This window comes from Loxodonta africana, unplaced genomic scaffold (genome assembly GCF_030014295.1).
Source record: "Loxodonta africana isolate mLoxAfr1 unplaced genomic scaffold, mLoxAfr1.hap2 scaffold_134, whole genome shotgun sequence".
In the NCBI taxonomy this organism is placed as follows: domain Eukaryota; kingdom Metazoa; phylum Chordata; class Mammalia; order Proboscidea; family Elephantidae; genus Loxodonta; species Loxodonta africana.
The window spans coordinates 52,428-71,062 of NW_026974892.1; the positions used below are offsets into that span (position 1 = coordinate 52,428).

General features: G+C 43.0%; 1 long non-coding RNA gene across 4 annotated transcripts in view; it reads right to left on the reverse strand.

Moving 5' to 3' along the window:
• Positions 1 to 910: 910 nt before the first annotated feature.
• Positions 911 to 18,635, reverse strand: part of LOC111749293 (uncharacterized) — a 114,949-nt gene continuing 97,224 nt past the window's right edge. For 2 of the 4 annotated variants that reach the window (XR_010319973.1, XR_010319971.1), the window contains 2 exons: positions 6,722 to 6,882; positions 2,354 to 2,828 (listed from right to left, as the gene is read on the reverse strand). This is a non-coding gene — a long non-coding RNA (uncharacterized LOC111749293). The other 2 variants (XR_010319974.1, XR_010319972.1) reach the window with 2 other exon arrangements.

Sequence of the window (18,635 nt, forward strand, 5' to 3'; positions counted from 1 at the left end):
AAATTATCATAAAACATAGTAGATATTAGATAAATGGAAAAATACTCCATTCATGCTAATAAAATTTGGAAGTAGACAAATATACTGTTATTACTTTTATGACCCAACATACTTTTCTAGGTGAATTAATGAGCTAGAAAAGTTAAGGAATGAATTAAATATTAAAACAGATTTTCTTCTTTTTATGATGATAATATAATTGCATACCTAGAAAATGAGGATAAAAATTTTGGTAAACTGACAAGCCAAATATACCAAAATCAATGACTTCTCTCCAATCTAGACACAGTGCCCAAAATTGGAAGTTTCAGGGTGGGAGGAATAAAGACAATTTTCTTTACTACATGATTGCATCAAATTGTGTCCAAAACCATAAACTACTTAGGAAAACGTTGTTTTGACTGGAACAGAAAAGAGCCTATTTGAAGTAGAGGAGGAAATAAAATTAAACCTTAATAATGCAAAAAATATGTTTTATCAAATGGGAAGTCTTGTTTAATCAATGACAGTCCCCCAAAACCAACATACAAATGTATTGCAATTCCCATTAGAATATTTACCTAGTTATTTGTTGAATTGTATACAGTAATCTTAAGATGCAAATAGTATAACAGATACGAAAGAACAGACAACAAAAACATGAAAAAGAAGGAGGCTGCTTCATCAACTAACGGAACAAATATTACATAGCATAGGAACTGAAAGCTAGACCAAGGAAACGAAGTAGCAAATCCACAAAGATTATCATAATAACCGTTAATACAGAGGTGGTATTTCAACTCAGGAAAATTATGGTTTATCTTATAAATGCTGCTGACTCAACTGATCATTCTGGGCAAAAAAAAAAAAAAACATCTAAGAATGTGATACATCAGCGATGGATTTCGGAAGTTATGGGAAATGTCGGTGATAAGGATTAACAACTATTTCCATTTTATACAAGGAAGACAAAAATTGAGGACTTACAAAATGAGCAATGAATTCAAAAGACCGTTCAGAGCAAATACGAATGGCCAATAAGCATAATCAAAGTTGTTCAAAAACACTGGTAGTGAAGAAAATATCAAAGTCCCAGTGAAACTGGCACAATTTAAAAATCTACACCACCTATGGCTGGGGCCGGGGGGTGCTGTGGGGAGAAGGGTGCCTCAGACATGGCTGGAAAGGGGCGTTATGACAGCCTTTAGGGGAAAGACACGGACATGGCTCTGTAATTTTGAAACATTCTTTGACCTAGAAATCTCACCCTTTGGAATCTATCCCATGGAAGCAAATCCTCTAGTATACAAAGGACGGTTATTGTTAATAACGGCAAAATCGACTGCCATGGATGGTGGAAAGATAGATAATTTATGGTAGAGCTAAATCAATAAAGTTTGAGTCATTAGAATGAAAAAGAACTCTGGTAGTTAAACAGGAGAAATCTCTGTGAAGTATTATTGAAGGAGAAAATCAAGGTGCAGAGAAGTCTGTATAAAATGAGCACATTAGGGTAAAGCAATAGCAATTGTTTGAGTATGCTTGAATACCTGTTTGTGTTTATGTGAGTGTGTAAATGAGCAGACGAAGATACATTTGTGTCTGTGTGTGCTCGTATAAGCAAGGGTAAGAGAGAGTACTTACCACATTGTTAACCTGAATTACCTTGGATTCACTTCTGGAAAAGGACTGGTGGGGGCGGGGGAGTTAGAACATGCAGGAAGAGCGGACTTAGAAAGCACTGGTGATATGTGTTTCCACTGTAGTAGTGCTATGTATGAGTCTAGATAGTGTATACAGTAATTGTTCTCATCTATTTAAATGCTTTATGTGTAAATATGAGTTCAATCTTAGAAGACCCAAAAAGGCAGTGTTAGTGCCATACCTAATGACCTTCAGGGAATCAGCAATTTACAGAGCACCGTGGGTAGAGTATGACCCAATTTCCATTAGAGCAAACAAACCAGGGGATCTACTTGTGAACCTGTGACTGTGTGTGTGGGTCCCAGCTGAGAAACATAGGGAAAGATACACGTGTCTATTAACACTGGACGCCTTGGGGGTGCAGGACCAAATTACATATGAGGGTGGGGCCATGACTGTAACTTTTTCATTATACAAATCTGTACCCTTAGAGGTGTTATACAAAAGACTTTCAGAGCTTTGAAAGTTGATAAACATCATCATAGATACATTATTTTAAAAACATTTTGTTGGATTTTTTTTTTTGAACGGGGAAAATATCTTTAACAACAGATACAAAGATTTTAATCACTGGAAGAAGAACACACCACAGACCACTCAACAGTCAGACCCAGCAGATTTCATGCTTGTTCTTGGAGACAATGAGCTCTTCTGGTCTCTACACCTGGAAATGACCAGCGAGAATTTTGTAAGGGTCCATGAAGTTACTCCTCAAACATCTCCTGCAAGTACATGTCTACAGATAAAGGAGGAAGGCTGGACACCACATGCAGTTCACTAGGTAACTCATGTGCCTCTAGAAGATTCTCTTTCCCTGATATGCCACTACCACTTCCTTCCACTTGTTGCTCTGCTGGAAAACGTACCCTTTGCATGCTACACCTTTTCCTGGACTGAACATAGAGGAAGTTAACTGGAAAGATGCAGCTTTTAAGGAAAAATATTTTGACCAATAGCTCCAGGGACAGTAGGACCCCCTCAGCCAGCCTATGGCCACTGTGGGAATGCCAGCCCCCTCACTCTCTTGTACCTCTGATCATCCAGGGCTTTCTGTTTGATCATCAGGAGACTTCAGAATTCACCTCGCCTGAAAGCCCTCGCTTCCTCCGTCTCTGACCCTGTCCCTCGCAGGAGAGTCTGTCACTCTGAGAAGTACAAACAGGGCAGCCTGTGGTTGGAAATGCCTGTCCTGGAGGCTCTGCCCTTCCTTCCTTGCCCCTGAGGGCTTCCCTGTGCCACTTGGGGTCTCATCACCGAGGGAAGGACATACCCCTGGCACCTCCAGGGTTTCCCAGTTCCTAATACTTGCTGTTGTGGCTGAAACTTGGCCTTTTCTGCTCATTATCGAGTCTGGGTCTTGGGAAGACTCATCTATGAGCCCAAGGATTTGGTCTTAGGGATCCCTGGGGCCTGTCCATCACCACCATCCTCTCATCAATTCTCCCTCTGTCCTGGGACCCCTCACTCCCCTTGGGGGCGCTGCTGTGGGAGACAGAATCCCCTGGGCACAATGACACTAATGACAGTAGTACCTTATAACAAAAATGTTTACTCTAAAAACACTATAACATGTCTTGGGATTTTATATTTGTAAATAGAAGATCATCCAATGTGCTCCCTCCCCCCTTTATTTGCTGAATGTTCAGTGAATTTGCTCCTTTGGAACATGGGAATGACCTCATTTTCTTGAACTTTTGTAATATTTTGTGACTTCTCCAAAAGGAGTTTCCTATGAAAGTGATTTTCTTAGTAAATTTAAACACGCAAATGGGAGAAATTTTCACCTCTTTTTAAGGGAAGTCTTTCATAGAAGGAATTATACTTAAAAGTTAGAGAATAATTTGTATATTTAGTTAAGACCCTGACAGGTATACCTCTTCCTTGTACCCTTCTTAACCAAGCCACAGTAATAGGTTAAAATTGTTTCCTCTTGAAAACAATTGAACAGTAGCCCCTTAAATGTCCTTATTAGATGAGTGACTTCAGAGTGATGCAGAAAACATATGTTTGGCCGAAAGCCTTGACGCCACAAACCTGAGAGGCTAAGACACAACCACCTCACCTGTGTTTGTCTAGGAGGGTTGTACGTGTCAACATAAGGTCTATCTATGTACATTTCTGAACATGAGGGAAGGATTCGAGACCTCAGGATGAAGAGAGAAAACAGACGGAGCCAGGTTGGGTGTGTGAGTGTGGTGTGGGGTGGAAAGTAGCGAAAGCTCTCAGAAGCAAGTTAGCGGCCAGGCAGAGGACCAAGGAGGAAACAGGAAACAGGTCTGGGGCGGTTCAGGGCAGCATGGGCAAGCAGCTGAAAAGATGGAGGAGGGCAGACACTGGCTGATGAAAGGGTGTACAATTAGGAACCACAGAAGCTCAGGTTCAGTTTGTTGTTGTCAGTTGCCATGAAGTCGATTCTGACTTGTGGCGACCCCATGTGTTTCAGAGTAGAACTGCTCCATTGGGTTTTCTTGACTGTAATCTTAAGAGAAGCAGATCGCCAGGACTTTTCCTCCCAGTACTCCTACTTTTAGGTGAGCTGTCGAGCACAAACTGCATCACCTAGGCACCTTTACCTCCTTGACCTATACTTTAAATTAAGTAGAGTAGGAATTTAAAATGCTATCTTGAAGTGAGGCTTTGCTGTGACTGGGTGTTAAGCCTTGGAAGAGGAGAAGGGGATTCCCTGGATCTAGGGGGATGGGGTCTTCCGCCCAAGCCCAGGCTGGGACAGCATAGTTCACAGTGGTACAGACACAGTGCTTCCTCACGCCACCCACTTTCATAAGCTCCTGAGAAATTTTACTTCTTTCGTTATTCCTGACATGACATATTAATTCAATCTTATTTGAAAATATGATACAAATGAATAACTGATCTCCCTAAACACCCTTCACCCCCGTCCCAGTTGCCCAGTGGCTTCCTCAACATAGGAGGTTCCCAAGCCTGAACAATTGAGTAGCTAGTCTGTGCCTACTCAGAAAGGCCCTTAGAGTTACAGTCGTGTTCTTTGGTTCACTCACTCATTCCTTTATTCATATCACTGTTTTGTTGTCTACTAAATGACAGCAAGTACTTTCTCTGGGAGAGCCACTTCATCTCCTCACTCAAAATCCATATCTTGTCTCCAAATCTTGTCTGGTGAAATCAGACTCTTTGCCACACACCTCCTGTCAATCAGGAAGAATTTTTCTCCCACCCCTACCTCGAGTCTTAGAGGTTTCTCCTTCCCATATTGCCATTTCATCCTGACTGGGTGAAGGTAAACCAAAAAAAAAAAAAAGGTCCCCCAAAGGATGTTCACCCCTCTGTTCCAAGCTCTCACGAGTTGGGAACTCCAACTGAGGAATCACTCTCTGTGAACTGGTAGCTTAAGTTGCTCTCCCACAGGAGACCTCAGATCGACAACCTCTCCAAAGAGCAGTTGGATCTGAGTGAGCACCAAGGCTTCCATAACACTTGTGTGACATCATTGCTGACATTGTTCAGTTTCGAGGGCCCAGTTTGAACCTAAACAAGACAAACATGGCAGCTTTTGGAGGTGTTGGGAGGATTGGGGGAAACTTAATAATAAGTATGTAATAAAAATGAATTGAAAGTTTTCCCTGCCTTCAAAGAGGTTACCATTCTATTGGAAAGAGAAATGTGAGTTCAGGGAATGATAACGGAGTGTGATGGGCTGTGGTTTCTCCCAAACCTCTTATCTCTGAATTTTAGATGGCGGCTTACTAGCTTGGAAGACCCCAGATGCCATTCACCAAAACTGGATGCAGAACATTTTCTTAATAAACTTCTTTATGCCAATTACCTACACATCCCCCGAATCCATGGTCCCCAGACCACCGCCCCTGCTCTCCTGTCCCTCAAAGTATTTGGTTGTGATCAGGAAACTTCTTAGCTTTTAGTTTAGTCCAGTTGTGCTGACTTCCCCTGTATTGTGTGTTGTCCTTCCCTTCACCTAAGATGATATTTGTCTACAGTTACTGTTAAAAAAACTGTCTTTGGAATTGGAATTGGGATTGCATTGTATCTGTAGATGGTTTTGGGTAGAACTGACATTTTCACAATGTTAGTGAATTTTCTTCTCCCTCACTCCCCACACTCTTAACCATCAAAGAATGTTTTCTTCTGCGTTTAAACTTTTTCATGAGTTCTTACAATAGTGGTCTCATACAGTATTTGTCGTTTTGCGACAGACTAATTTCACTCAGCATAATGCCTTCCAGATTCCACCCTCAGTCCCCTGTAGGCCCGAATGCTGCCGCCAGGTGGGCAGACGCTGCCTGATGGCCACCAAGAAGAGGGAGGTGAGGGAGAGTGTGGTCTGCAGGCACCTGGAGGAGCAGCTGGAGAAGCAGAGAGAGGAGCTAAAGAGGCTGAGGGACCAGCTGGAGAGGCTGCAGAGGCAGAAGTTCAGGCTACAGAGGGTGCAGGTGCAGCATCAAGGCCAGAGCGGGAAGCACCAGAAGACCCTCTAGCACCCCCGGACTAGGAGGAGCAGGGCCTTTGGGCTGGAAGTGTGGGCCCTTCAGGAGAGACCTCCATTCAGTTTTGTTTAACCCAGCTCCCCTGGAAGATCCCCACCCTCCCACCCCGAGTACACAGAGAGCTCCAGCCCTAGGAGGATCTGGATGGAGGAAGCCCCAGATGGCTGACCGCAGACACCAGGTCCCCTCAGAGGCTCCACTGGCCCAGAAGAGGAGAGGACAGGCCTCACCTGGATGATGAGGTCTCAGAACTCTGAGGATGAGCATAGCATAAGTAGGGAAAGGGAAATGGGATTTCAGTGGGACTTGGGAGGCTGAGGGGTCCCTGCAAGGACAGCTCTAAGGGAGGTGTGACGGTCATGGGGTGTCACTGAGTTCTTTGCAGGAGAAGGAATCAGAGAAGCCGCATACTGTGCGGAACCTGCCCGCAGGTGAGCAGTGAACATGAAGCCCTAAACCAAGGCCTCTGGGTCCCTTCCCAGCAGCTGCAGGCAGAGAAAGAAGCAGGGCTTGGGAGGAGGACAGGAGGGCGGGGTGGAGGAAAAGGAGCTCACCCCAGTCATGTCTTCTGTCCTCACAGGGTGAATTTGGGTTTACGATTAGGATTAGGGGAGTGGAAGGGGGAGCTGGTGTAGCAAAATCCTCCTGGGTGTTTTCCATTTCTGGATAAGAGTTGATCCAGTGCTTGCAGGATATTTTCTGTATTTAGCATGTCCTAAAAAAAAAAAAAAAAAAGTAAGGAGTAGAGCTTTGGAACTTTTTCCTCTCCAATAAATCAAGCTATTCTTTCAGGTTTTCCACATGTTAATGAAACTTGCTAATATTTTTTCTTCTTTCTGTGGTCTAACCTGACATGTCCTGAGGTCAAAGAACTGAAGAAAAAGGTTGACTCAGATGAAAGAAGCAGAGGGCAGGCTGGTAAACCCAGAGAGAACAGCAAGAACACAGGTGATCAGAGGTGAGGGTGGGAAGGGGCAGATTCAGGCCCAGACTAAGTAGTGGACAGAAAAGCCCAAATCTCAGCCGTAGCTTCAGGTCCCATGTCTGGACATGACAGGGGCGTAGCCATCTCCCTGGAAGATGAGACCTCTACTGTCACAGGGAAGCCTTCGGGACACAGGCAGGGAGGACAGGACCTCCAGAATGAGCACCTCCAACCACAGGCTGTCCTGTGTGGATTTCTCAGAGTGACAGAGACAGCTCCTGCATGGAACAGCGTCAGAGGTAGAGGGCAGTGAAGGCTTTCAGGACAGGTGAATTCAGCAGTCTCCTAAGGATCCAAAAGGAAAATCAGAGATTCTCAGAGGTATCAGAGTGGGAGAGGTTGGCATTCCCAGGTTGGGGAGAGGCTGGTTGGGGAGGTACTGCTTTCTGAAATCTTTTCATCAAACTCTCTTCTATTCATCAACTATCTTCTCAGTTGATGTCATCTAAGCTCAGTCCTGAAAAGGGCCTAGAATGCACAAGCGTGGGTTATTTGGTGTGGCAAGGTGGGGAGGAGGTAGTGGCAGCATATCCGGGAAAGAGAATCTTCTAGAGGCACATGAGTTACCTAGTGAATTGCACATGGTGTCCATTCTCCTTCATTTAGCTGTGGACGTGTGTTTGCAAGAGGTGATTGACTTCCCCAAATTATTTTTGGTCATTTCTAGTTACAGACACCAGAAGAGCACATTGGCTCCAAGAACATGCAAGAAATCCACTGATTGTGATTATTACTGTCTGTGGTATGCTCTCCTTTCAGTGATTAAAACCTTTGTCTGTCATAGAGAATTTTCACCTATTTAAAAATATATGTCTATGTCATTTACTAATTTCCAAAGCTATGAAATTCTTTTTTATTACATGTCTAAGAATACAAATTTGTATAATGAAAAAGTTAACATGCAGAGTCCCACCCTCATATTTTGCTCCTGCTCCCCCAAGGTATCCAAAGTTAATAGACACGTGTATCCTTCCCTAGGTTTCTCTGCTGGGACATGTATACACAGTCACAGGTACACAAGTAGATCTGATGGGGTGTTTGCTTTTATGGAAACTTGGTCACACTCTACCCACATTGCTCTTGCCCCTTCTTTCCCTTGACATTCTATCTTGACTCTCTGTAAGTCATTAGATATAGCATTAACTATATTTTTATGTCTTCTAAGTTACACACATAAATTAAATAGATGATAACAATTTTAGTACACTTTATCTAGACTTAGACATGTTGTTAGGTGCTATCGAGTTGGCTCTGACTCACAGCGATCCTATGCACAACACAACAAAACACTGCCTGGTCCTGGGCAACCCTCATAATGGTTGCTATATTTGAACCCACTGTTGTAGCCACTGTGTCAGTCAATCTCATTGAGTGTCTTCCTCTTATTCGCTGGACCTCTGCTTTACCAAGCATGGTGTCCTTCTCCAGGGACTGGTCCCTTCTGATAACATGTCTAAAGCCATCCTTGCTTCTAAGGAACATTCCAGCTTCTTTCAAGACAGATTTGTTTGTCTCATACATAACACTAGTGAAATGGAAACACGTTATCACCCATGCTTTTTCAGTCCACTCTTCCTGCATGTTCTAGCTTTCCACCCCCTGTTCTTTCCCACAAGTGAATCCAAGGTAATTCACTTCGACCATATGGTAAGTAGTCTATCTTATCCTTACTTAAACAAGCACACGCACACATACATGTACCATCATCTGTTCATTTATACACACACATACATGTAAACAGGTATTCAAATATGTTCAACTGTTATTGTTCTACCCAAATGTGCTCATTTTATATATACTTTTCTGCACCTTGATTTTTTCAGTAAACTTCCATAATACTTCACAGAGATTTCTTCTACTTAACTACTACAACTCTTTTTCATTCTAATGACTTCCTATGTTATTGATGATGTAGCTCTACCATATATTCTCTATCATTTCACCACCAATGGACAGTCAATGTTTTGTCAGCATCAATAATAAACACCCTTTGTATAGTACAGGATTCGCTTATGTGGAGTAGACTCCACAGAGTGAGATTTCCAGTTCAAAGAATGTTAAAAGCACAGAGCCATGGCCATGTCTTTCCCCTAGAGGCTGTCCTAAAGCACCTTTCCAGCCATGTCTCAGGGTTTCCTTCTCCCCACAGCCCAGCCAGCTATAGATGGTGTTGATTTTTAAATTGTGCCAGTTTCACTGGGACTTTGATATTTTCTTATCTACCAGTGTTTTTGAGCAACTTGGACTATGTTTATTGGGCATGTGGATTTGCTGTGAACGATCTGTTTGAATTCACTGCTCATTTTTCAAGTGCTTAACTTTTATCCTTCTGTGTAAAATATAAACTGTTATTAATCCTGGTCATCTACATTTCACATAATTTTCCAAATCTATGATTTGTGTATCACATTTTTGCAAGCTTTGTCCCCCAGAACAATCAGTTGAGTCAGCACCATTTATTAAATAAATATGATTTTCACACCACCTTTTTTTTTTTTTTTTATGAATAGTTACTGTGATTTCCTAGTAGGTTTTCTATTTCAGTTGTCTACCTGTCAGTTTGTATGCTATGTAATATTGATTTGTTCTGTTACTTGATGAGGTAGACACCTGTTACTATCCTGTTATTTCAGGTTTTTCTTGTCTATTCTTTGGTAATGCAGCCCTGGTGTTGCAATGGTTAAGTGCTTGACTGCTAATTGAAAGAAAGGCTGCCAGGTCGCACCCACCCAGTGGCTCTGAGGGAGAAAGGCCTGGCGGTCCGCTCCCATAAAGATTACGGCCTATAAAGGCCTACTGGGCAGTCAGACGGGACGGCTGTGAGTCAAACATCTTGTCCAAGGCTCCAGCAACAACATTCTTTGTTATCTATTGTACTACTTGTAGCTTATGATTAATGTATACAATTAAAAAACAACTACCCGAATATTCTAATTGGAAATGCAATCCATTTATGTGTTAGTTTTGGGAACCTCCATTTGATTAACAAGGCTTCCCACTTGGAAATATGGCATATTTTTTTGCACATATTCAGGTTTTGTTTTATTTACGTTAATACATTAGTTTTCTTTATATATGTCCTTCGCTGCTCTGGTCAGAACAATGTTCCCCTAAATATTTTATAGTTTTGGACACAGTTTGCTACAGTCAAGTAATAGGCGAAAGAGAACGACCAGCCTTTCCCACCCTTGCTAATTTTAGTCTCTTATGTCCACATGGGACAGAAACCCTTGATTTTGATGTATTTGTCTTTTATTCGGGTATGCAATTATATCATTATTTTGAAAATCTGTTTTTATACTTATACCAGTTATTTAAATTTTCTAGTTTAACCCTTCACCTTAAAAGTATGTTGAGTCTTACCAAAATCTTTGTCTAGTTCCAAATTTATCAGCATGAATTGAATATTTTTCCATTTATCTCTCATCTGCTAAGTTTGGGGATAATCTATTATGCCCCAATAGGTAACTAATACTCTGACCTGCTGACCGTTGTTGTAATCACACACAACTTGTTTCTGACAGTTAAGTACTTCTACCTGGCCTCTGTTGGGCTGGGATCCCATTACTTATATTGGTATGAGGTAGCCCAGCTCCCATGAACAATCTCAGCCAATAGGGAATTGTTGTCGTTTGTTGTTGTCGTTTGTTGCTGTCAAGTCATTTCCAACTGATGACAACCCCATGTGTGCAGCGTACAACTGCTTAATAGGGTTTCCAAGGCTGTGACCCTTTAGAAGGAGATCACCAGGCCTGTCTTCTGAGGCACCCCTCCGTGGGTTCAAACTGCCAACCTTTCAGCTGGTAGTTGAGCACTGAACTGTTTGTGGCACCCAGGGACCCCCTAGAGAAGACAGATATCAGTAAGTTCAGTGTTGTTGCTGCTCCCCTCATCTCTGCATTCCTTATTATTTTGATGAAATGGGCGTCCTTCAGGACCACCAAGAAATGGTCTTATAGAAACTAACTCTGCCACGGCCACATATTGGAGACTTTTGCCTCATCTTCCCACATCTGACACAGCAGGTCTGGCATTTCTATTTCGTAGATAGTGGGCCATTGCCTTTTCCAAGCATCGAAGAACAATGCCACAGCTTACGAGACCCATTTCTAGAGCCCTTGCTATGGCGATAAATCCTTGTTAGGAGAGAGTTCCCCCATATCAACAAACTGTCCTTGACCCAACTTTATATTAAACTCCCCTTGACTCAGCACCTTCAGCACCCATCCTCAGCACACCCCCGTCCTGCTCACACAAGGCAGCCAGATCTTGCAGCTCCTTCAGTGTACAGTCCCTCCCCCCCTTACCACAACCAACACTTCCCCAGTGGCTATACTGGTATGTGACAACTAAGTATCTGGACAAATGCATGGGCCGCTATCTCAGGACTCTGCAAAGGAAGTGGTTGGCAGTGGTAGGAAACCAGAACATAAAGTATAAACATTCCAGAGGCTGAAATTAAATGAGTCCAAATCATGTAACTGCATACCAGCTGTGCACAGAAACAGCTCCAAGAGAAGCCCTCTCTCATATCAAATGGGATAGAGGGTCCATAAAGGAGAGAGGTGGGCAAGTCGGCAGGTGGGAAGAAACTTAAAACTCTGGAAGAACAGATTCCTTCTCTCTGACCAGAGTATGTAAGGGCCCAAGAGTGTGGGGGAAGCTCCATTAAGTTTTCTCTCTCCCTGTCTGCTGTTGGCATTTAGTCAGTTCTGCCTCAAAGGGTGTGACTTTTCGAAAGCAGATCACCAGGCTAGTCTTCTGAGACGCTTCTTGACAGACTCATGCTGCCAACCTTTGGGCCGGTTGTGGAGTATTTTGGCCCCATAGGCAGAACCAGTCGCTTATGTGCACGACAGAATGAGGAGATTAAAGCCACAGGATTCCTACCAGTGGGCCAAGAAAGCACTCCTTCAGAGCTCAGAGAGCATCAGAGAAATAGAGAGAGGAAGCGGCACAAGAAAGAGATTCTTCAAACTTGCTATGAACTCCTGGTTCACCACCCATCCCCCCAGATGCATATGCCTTGCCCTGACCCTAAGAAGCACTATCAAATCCTTTAAGAGCCTCACTAGGGGTTACAACGCCATCAAGATTCCAGTCTGGGTGGCACTCATGTAGATTAGACCCGAGTATCACCGCAAAGGCTTCAAAAATTGAACGAAGATGTGAGCCACGGAATACAAAAACAGGACAGAACTTGCAGCATGAACATATCTGGGTCAATTGAATGCTAAAAAAAACAAAATTAACATTTTGTTTTTCCATAACATTTAAGCAAGACTTACAGTTTTGAAATCTTAAGACACGTATTTTAAAATGCTATTCTAATCATGCTCCAAGAAATAACAGGGACATTTTTTAAATACGTGGAAAGATAGTGGCTATTTGCAAAGGAAAATTTTACATGCTAAAAATGCAATGCTAGCAATGAAAAATTCATTTGATAGTTTCAAAAGCAGAATGGTGATGACAGAGAAAAAAACTGAGTTGGAAGTAGATCAATAGAAAATATTTATTCTGAAAACAGAGAAAAAATACAGAAAAAGATGAGCAGAGCCTCAAAAACTAGACCAAAACCCTATTTCTTTATTGGAACTCCAGAAGACATGGAGAAAATGTGTGGTGCAGAAAAAAGTATTAGGAGAAATACTAACACTTTCCAAATTTGGTGAAAGACATGAACTTACAGATTCAAGAAGCTCAGCAAACCCCAATGAGTTAAATTTAAGGAATTATATACCGCAATAACATATTATTATGAAAATATTTTAAGCACACTATACGAATTCTTTTACAGTGACATGTAAAAAAGAAAACGGCGTACTGTGCTTATGACAATACCTGGGAGGGGGAAAATGCAGTTGACAAAAAAAGAAAAAATATATATAAAACATGCATTATTTGCATAAAAATATGATATATCATAATCAATGGCAGAATAACAAAGACCAAGAAAATACTCAGGAAGAAGTTAGACAGAAAACAACACATTTCAAATGGGAAAAATAATTCAAATAACTCTATAGTCATTATCAGAAGCCATGGAAGCCAAAAGATTGTGAAACAACATTTTTTCAACACAAAGAGGGAAATATTAATCTATATAGATATATAATTCTATACCCAGTCATACCTTTGGGAGTAAAGCAAAAGTAATGCCATTCTCAGGGGATGGAAAACTGAGAGAATTCATCACCACCAGACTTCTGCTAAATGAAACACTGAGAAAAGTGGTTCAGGTGGTAGACTTGGAATTTCATTCATATTTCAGGAAAGCAGAAAACGTGGGAACTATGTGGATAAATATACTATGTCAACACTGTAGTCACTGCACAACATGGCACTGGACATGCCTCTTTGGAAAGGTTTTCCAGTCTCTTGGAAATGCTTGGGAATACACTCTTGGTGGCAAATCATTATTAGAGAAAGGAATTAATTTTGACAATATCTGAGAGCTGGCTGTATTCAAGTCTGGTGAATAAACTGGAAAGAAAATAAATTTTTGGACCCAAAATAAGTCGTGGAAACAAAAAAATGAGTCTCAATTCCCATGTGGCCATGAGCCAGCTCTGAAGGCCTTCCCCAGAGAGGCATTTCAAGCACATCGGGAGCAATGTCTTCCTGTTGTTTTTGCTAGGTGCCATCGAGGGGATTTCTGAGTCACCGTGGCCTGGTGTGAAAGGAGAATTGTCCCCATAGGGTTTACTGGTGTGTAATCTTAACGGGAGCAGGCTGCCAGATCTTTATTCCTTAGAGCCTCTGGGTAGGTTCAAACAATTAACATTTCGGTTAGCAGCCAAGCACTTAACTTTTGTACCACCAGGGCTCCTTGGAGCAATATCAGTACCACAGAAGTTGGTATGAACCTTCCCATGGACCTTCTCTGAGAGATAATCCCTTGCTTAAGAACCAACTTTAGTTTTCATATATACTCATTCTGCATCAAGTCTAGGTAAGAATTAGAGTGCATCCTTGAGAGGACAATATTTTATATGTGGTCATCAACAAAATATGCCTCAAGGGCAAAGTTTAAGAATAAACCAAGGGATTTCCCATCAGTCCTTGGGACCTGAGAGGGTCTTCAGGAGGATTTTCTGAGACTCATGGAAAAGGAAGTAGTAGATGCTGCCTTCTTTTTACCACTTCCCTCCCAAACAAACAGGAACCACTGCTAAGATGTCAGGTGTCAAACCCAAACTCCTCTTCGCATCCTCTATGAAACTTGTATAGTAAGACCAGGAACCAGGTGTTCAGCTGTGTGAAGAGAAAAAAAAAAATTTTTTTTTTTTTTAGTATTTCCCATCTTCCAAAGTTTCGAGTTCCAGTGGAATCCTGTTATAAGTCACTAGATCAGCCCAGGACCTGGAAGACTGAAATTCCTGGAGCTCTGACAAGTGGGAGGGGTGGGGGGGGGCACTGGGCAGAGCCTCCTTGACATCACTTGCCCCAAGAGGCTCTGGAGGCTGCTTCATGTTAAAAGTCAAAGGCCCTTCCGGCCCAGCAGAGTAAGAGCAGGGAAAGACTTTCTCCATTGAAAGAAGAGATGGGCTCAGGAGCTGCAGGTGTGAGACCATTCAGCTTTTTGGCTTCAGGGCATCCCGGCCCCAGTTCACCTTTACAACTGGGCCTTTATAGCCTCTCCACTTCTCTCTCCCTCCCAGCTTTCTCCCAGCACCATGGGCTGTGGCTTCTGCTAGTTTCAATGTTTCAGTAGCACCTCACCCCACTCAGAGGAGGTAGGTTTGCAGGGTGGGGGGCACAAACCCATAGTGCCGCTTAGGTGTCCTTCAACAGAAACTCTCTGGAGGGGACAAGTTGGCCTGACTGATCCTGAGACCCAGACAGAGGGAAACCCAGGGGGAGGGTCATTGGTTGAGGAAGTGTCAGCACCCTCAGGGTCATGTCCCTGGGGTCATGCCCAATTGCAGGAAAAAGGAATTAGCTCTGCAGCTTGGTGTGTTGACCGTCCAGTATGAAGGCCCCGGAAGCCTCTGGAGAATTCTCAGAATTTAGTCTAATCCAGCACTGGGGAAATCCTTACTGAATGAGAGCAGCCATATTCCTGGGGATCTTTATTCTAAAACTCTCAAAGCAGTTGATACAGTCTTAGGAGGTGGGAGATAAGAAAGCTTGGGGCCACAGAGGGACTGTGGCAAAAGAGGGAGGTTCCTATCACTCCCTCTGGGGTCTTGTTCAGGATTTTTTTTTTTTTAATGCAACTTGGGCTCCAAACAGGCATTTATCACTGAAGTTGTATTTATGATCCTTAACTCAAATCTGGAGTTTTGAGCTTATTTTGATGATTTCTTCTTTAGTCTATGGAGAAAGGAGTCTACTATAAGCCAGTGGTGAAAGTGCAGGAAATAAAGTCCCTAGTCCTGACCGGGGTCGGCTCTGCTGCACCCCAAACTAGGGGTGACCTCCCTGGGGAGCCCTTCTGAGGGAGAAAGGGGGTGCAGTGTGTGTACCTACAGTGTGGCCTCTGGGGCTTTGCCTTCTCCTCCCAGAAGTGCAACCTTGGGCCTCCACGTGCGGACCCAGAGTTAGAGGGTGACCTCAACTCTCCCACCTTTCCTGGGTCATCCTCTGGACCCAAGTCCCCATATGCCTCCTCTGCTCTCCTATCCCAGCATAAGCGCTGTGATCAGGCTCAGGTGCGTGCACTGGGTCTCGCTCTCTGTGGCCTCAGGCTTCCCCTATTCTGGTGCGACCTGTGAGCCTGGTGGGTCTGAGTTCAGGGCAGGGCTGGGTGGGCTGGGACTGTCGCAAAAGGCTCCTGAAGCCAGCTTCATCCTGCTGCCCGCGAGCTTGCGGTGGGGCAGCCCTGGGCATCGCGCATCCCCCAGGGCGCCCCTCTCTGTGCAGCCCTGCCCCGCCCCCACCCCCCAACCACCCACCCTCCGCCTCAGGCCTCCTAGTTCTAGAGGCGCCTTTTCTTGATGCCCAGATGCAACTGGGCACCGCACCGCCCCGCAGAGTCAATCCAGCTAATGACCTCAACCTGAAATGCACAACTTTAAAACTGCTAGATAGGTGGGAAATGAAAAAAAAAAAAAGTAAATGTGAAACACTTAAAAAGAACAATTACAAAGATGTCACATTATGTGGGACTGACTGTATTCTCACATCATAGACTCAAAGGAGGCTTGGTTGTATGTTTCTTTGCAAATAAGTCTTAGATAAGGGAACTGGTACCAGGAGTAGATACGCAGCGTGACTTCCGGAAAATGGAAAATCTGGGATTGATTAATTGGCCTGGATGAGGCTGAAAACAGTGATAACCGCGTAATATTTAATGATGACATCCTAGCAGTCTACAACATGCAGTGAAAATTTTTCTAAGTAAATTGGCACCAGAAATGGCCTTTAATCACTATACAAAATGGGTCAGTAGTTCAAGATCTCCCTAAGAAGAAGGAATCAACTCGATGGCCAAATGGTTTCAGGTTTGGGAGACCACTTTCAGGCAAGTTCCAGCAAACATGCAAAAAACAGATCATCTTAATCTTGTACATAGTCACCAAAGAAGAGAAAAATATGAGATGCTCTCCAACTTGATCCTTAAGGCTACTTTAATATTGATACCGAATTAGAAAAGAAAGGTATAAGTAATTGAGATGCAAAACCCTACATAAAATGCTGGCAAAGAACTCCAGACAAGTGTAAACCATGTAATACGCCACGATCAAGGGGGTTTATTGTCAGCATGCAATCGAGTGAACATTAAACATTTAATAACTTAATTCACCACATGTGTAGGTTAAGGAAGAAAAGACAAGGCTCACATAAAGAGATGGCGAAAAGTAGTGATAAAATCCAATCACACTGAGACATAAGAACTCTGAGCAAACTAGGAACAAAAAAAGGAGTTCCCAAACTTGGAAAACTACAACTAGCATGATAGTTCATGGCGAAATGTGGGACATTCTCTTTAAAATTAATTAGCAATAAAACAAGGATGCTTTCTCTTATTATTTCTATGAAATTTAACAATGGAGGTCGAAGCTAGAACGAAATGACAAGAAAAGGTATAACTTATTATTCATAGATTATACGAATGTCTTCACAGGAAATTTTTAAAAGCCATAGAAAACATTAGAATTAATACTAATCATAAATACAAAGTGAAAAATAGAGTGAATTTCTATGCATCAGCATCAAGCCGGCTCTTCTGTAGCTTAGTGAAAGCAGAGGACACTGATAGGGAAACAGCAGGATCCAGGTGGGCTAGACAAGGAGGGGAGAGCACTATTTTACCCTAGGCTGGATTTATAAGCACAGATATGTGTGTTAGTTACCTAGTGCCGCCATAAGAAAAAAATAACACAACTGAGTGGCTTTAAAGAACAGAAATTTATTTTCTTACAGTTCAGGAGAGGCTCGAAGTCTGAATTCAGGGCATGGCTCATGTCTACTTCAGCTTCTAGCAGCTTCCAGCCACCCTTTGTGTTCCTGGCCTTGTAGATGCATCTGCTCCTGTCTGTGTCTATTCTGCTGTTTTTATAACTCAGAAGGGACTAGGTCTAGGACCCACCCTACACTGGTATGGCCTTATTAACATAATTTTAAAAATCCCCTATTTCTAAATTAGGTCACATTTACAGGTACAGTGGTTAGGATTTCAACATACCTTTTGGCGTTATACAATTCAGTCCATAATAGTGCCCTCACCAGATATTCTGGACTGAGAGTCCAAGCATGAGCTGCTGAGAGTGGTTCTGTTTTTTTTTCTATATTAGTTGACTGTAACTTGTATCAATGGTAACCCATATGAACTTTGGAGCAACTTATTATGAAGGACCTGGTCAACCTTTTTAACCATGTCCATTATGTGGAAAAACACACAGACTCCCATCACTGTAGCCTTGAGAAATTGATACGGGTGGAATGGGTTTGGGACCAAGACTTGCTTCATGGCCTTGATAACATGGCATAGCTGTCAGACGTCCACGTGGAGATGTCAGGTAATAATACTAATAGCTAACACTTACTGAGCACATGCACTGGTGTCAGGGGCTCTTGTAAAAGCTTCTCCTTAAGAGTTTTGCTCTGCATGATAGTCCTATGAGGAATGTGCCATTATAATGCCCATTTTACAAAAGAGGTCGACACAGAGAGTTAGGCTGACATTTGAATATACGAGTTTGCACCCAGGAGGAATTTGACTAGAGCTACAAAGCTGGCATCTTTAGCTACAGATAGACAGCAGTGGACTCACTGAGTCATCCTAGACAGAGGGTGTCAATAGAGAGAACTAAGCACCGAGCCCTAGGGCACCCTGACGCCTACAAGCTGGCCAGGTGAACCACAGCCAACAAAGCTCTCTGAAGGCCAGTGCGGTTCCTGGAAGGTGGCCTGTCCTTTCTCTAGGCCGAATTTCCCCACTGCCCTTCCCACCCGCACTGGCTTGTCCCCTTCATAATGGCAGGGACAGTGTGTAACTTTCACCACTGCCCAAGATCCCAAGGTTACAATAACAT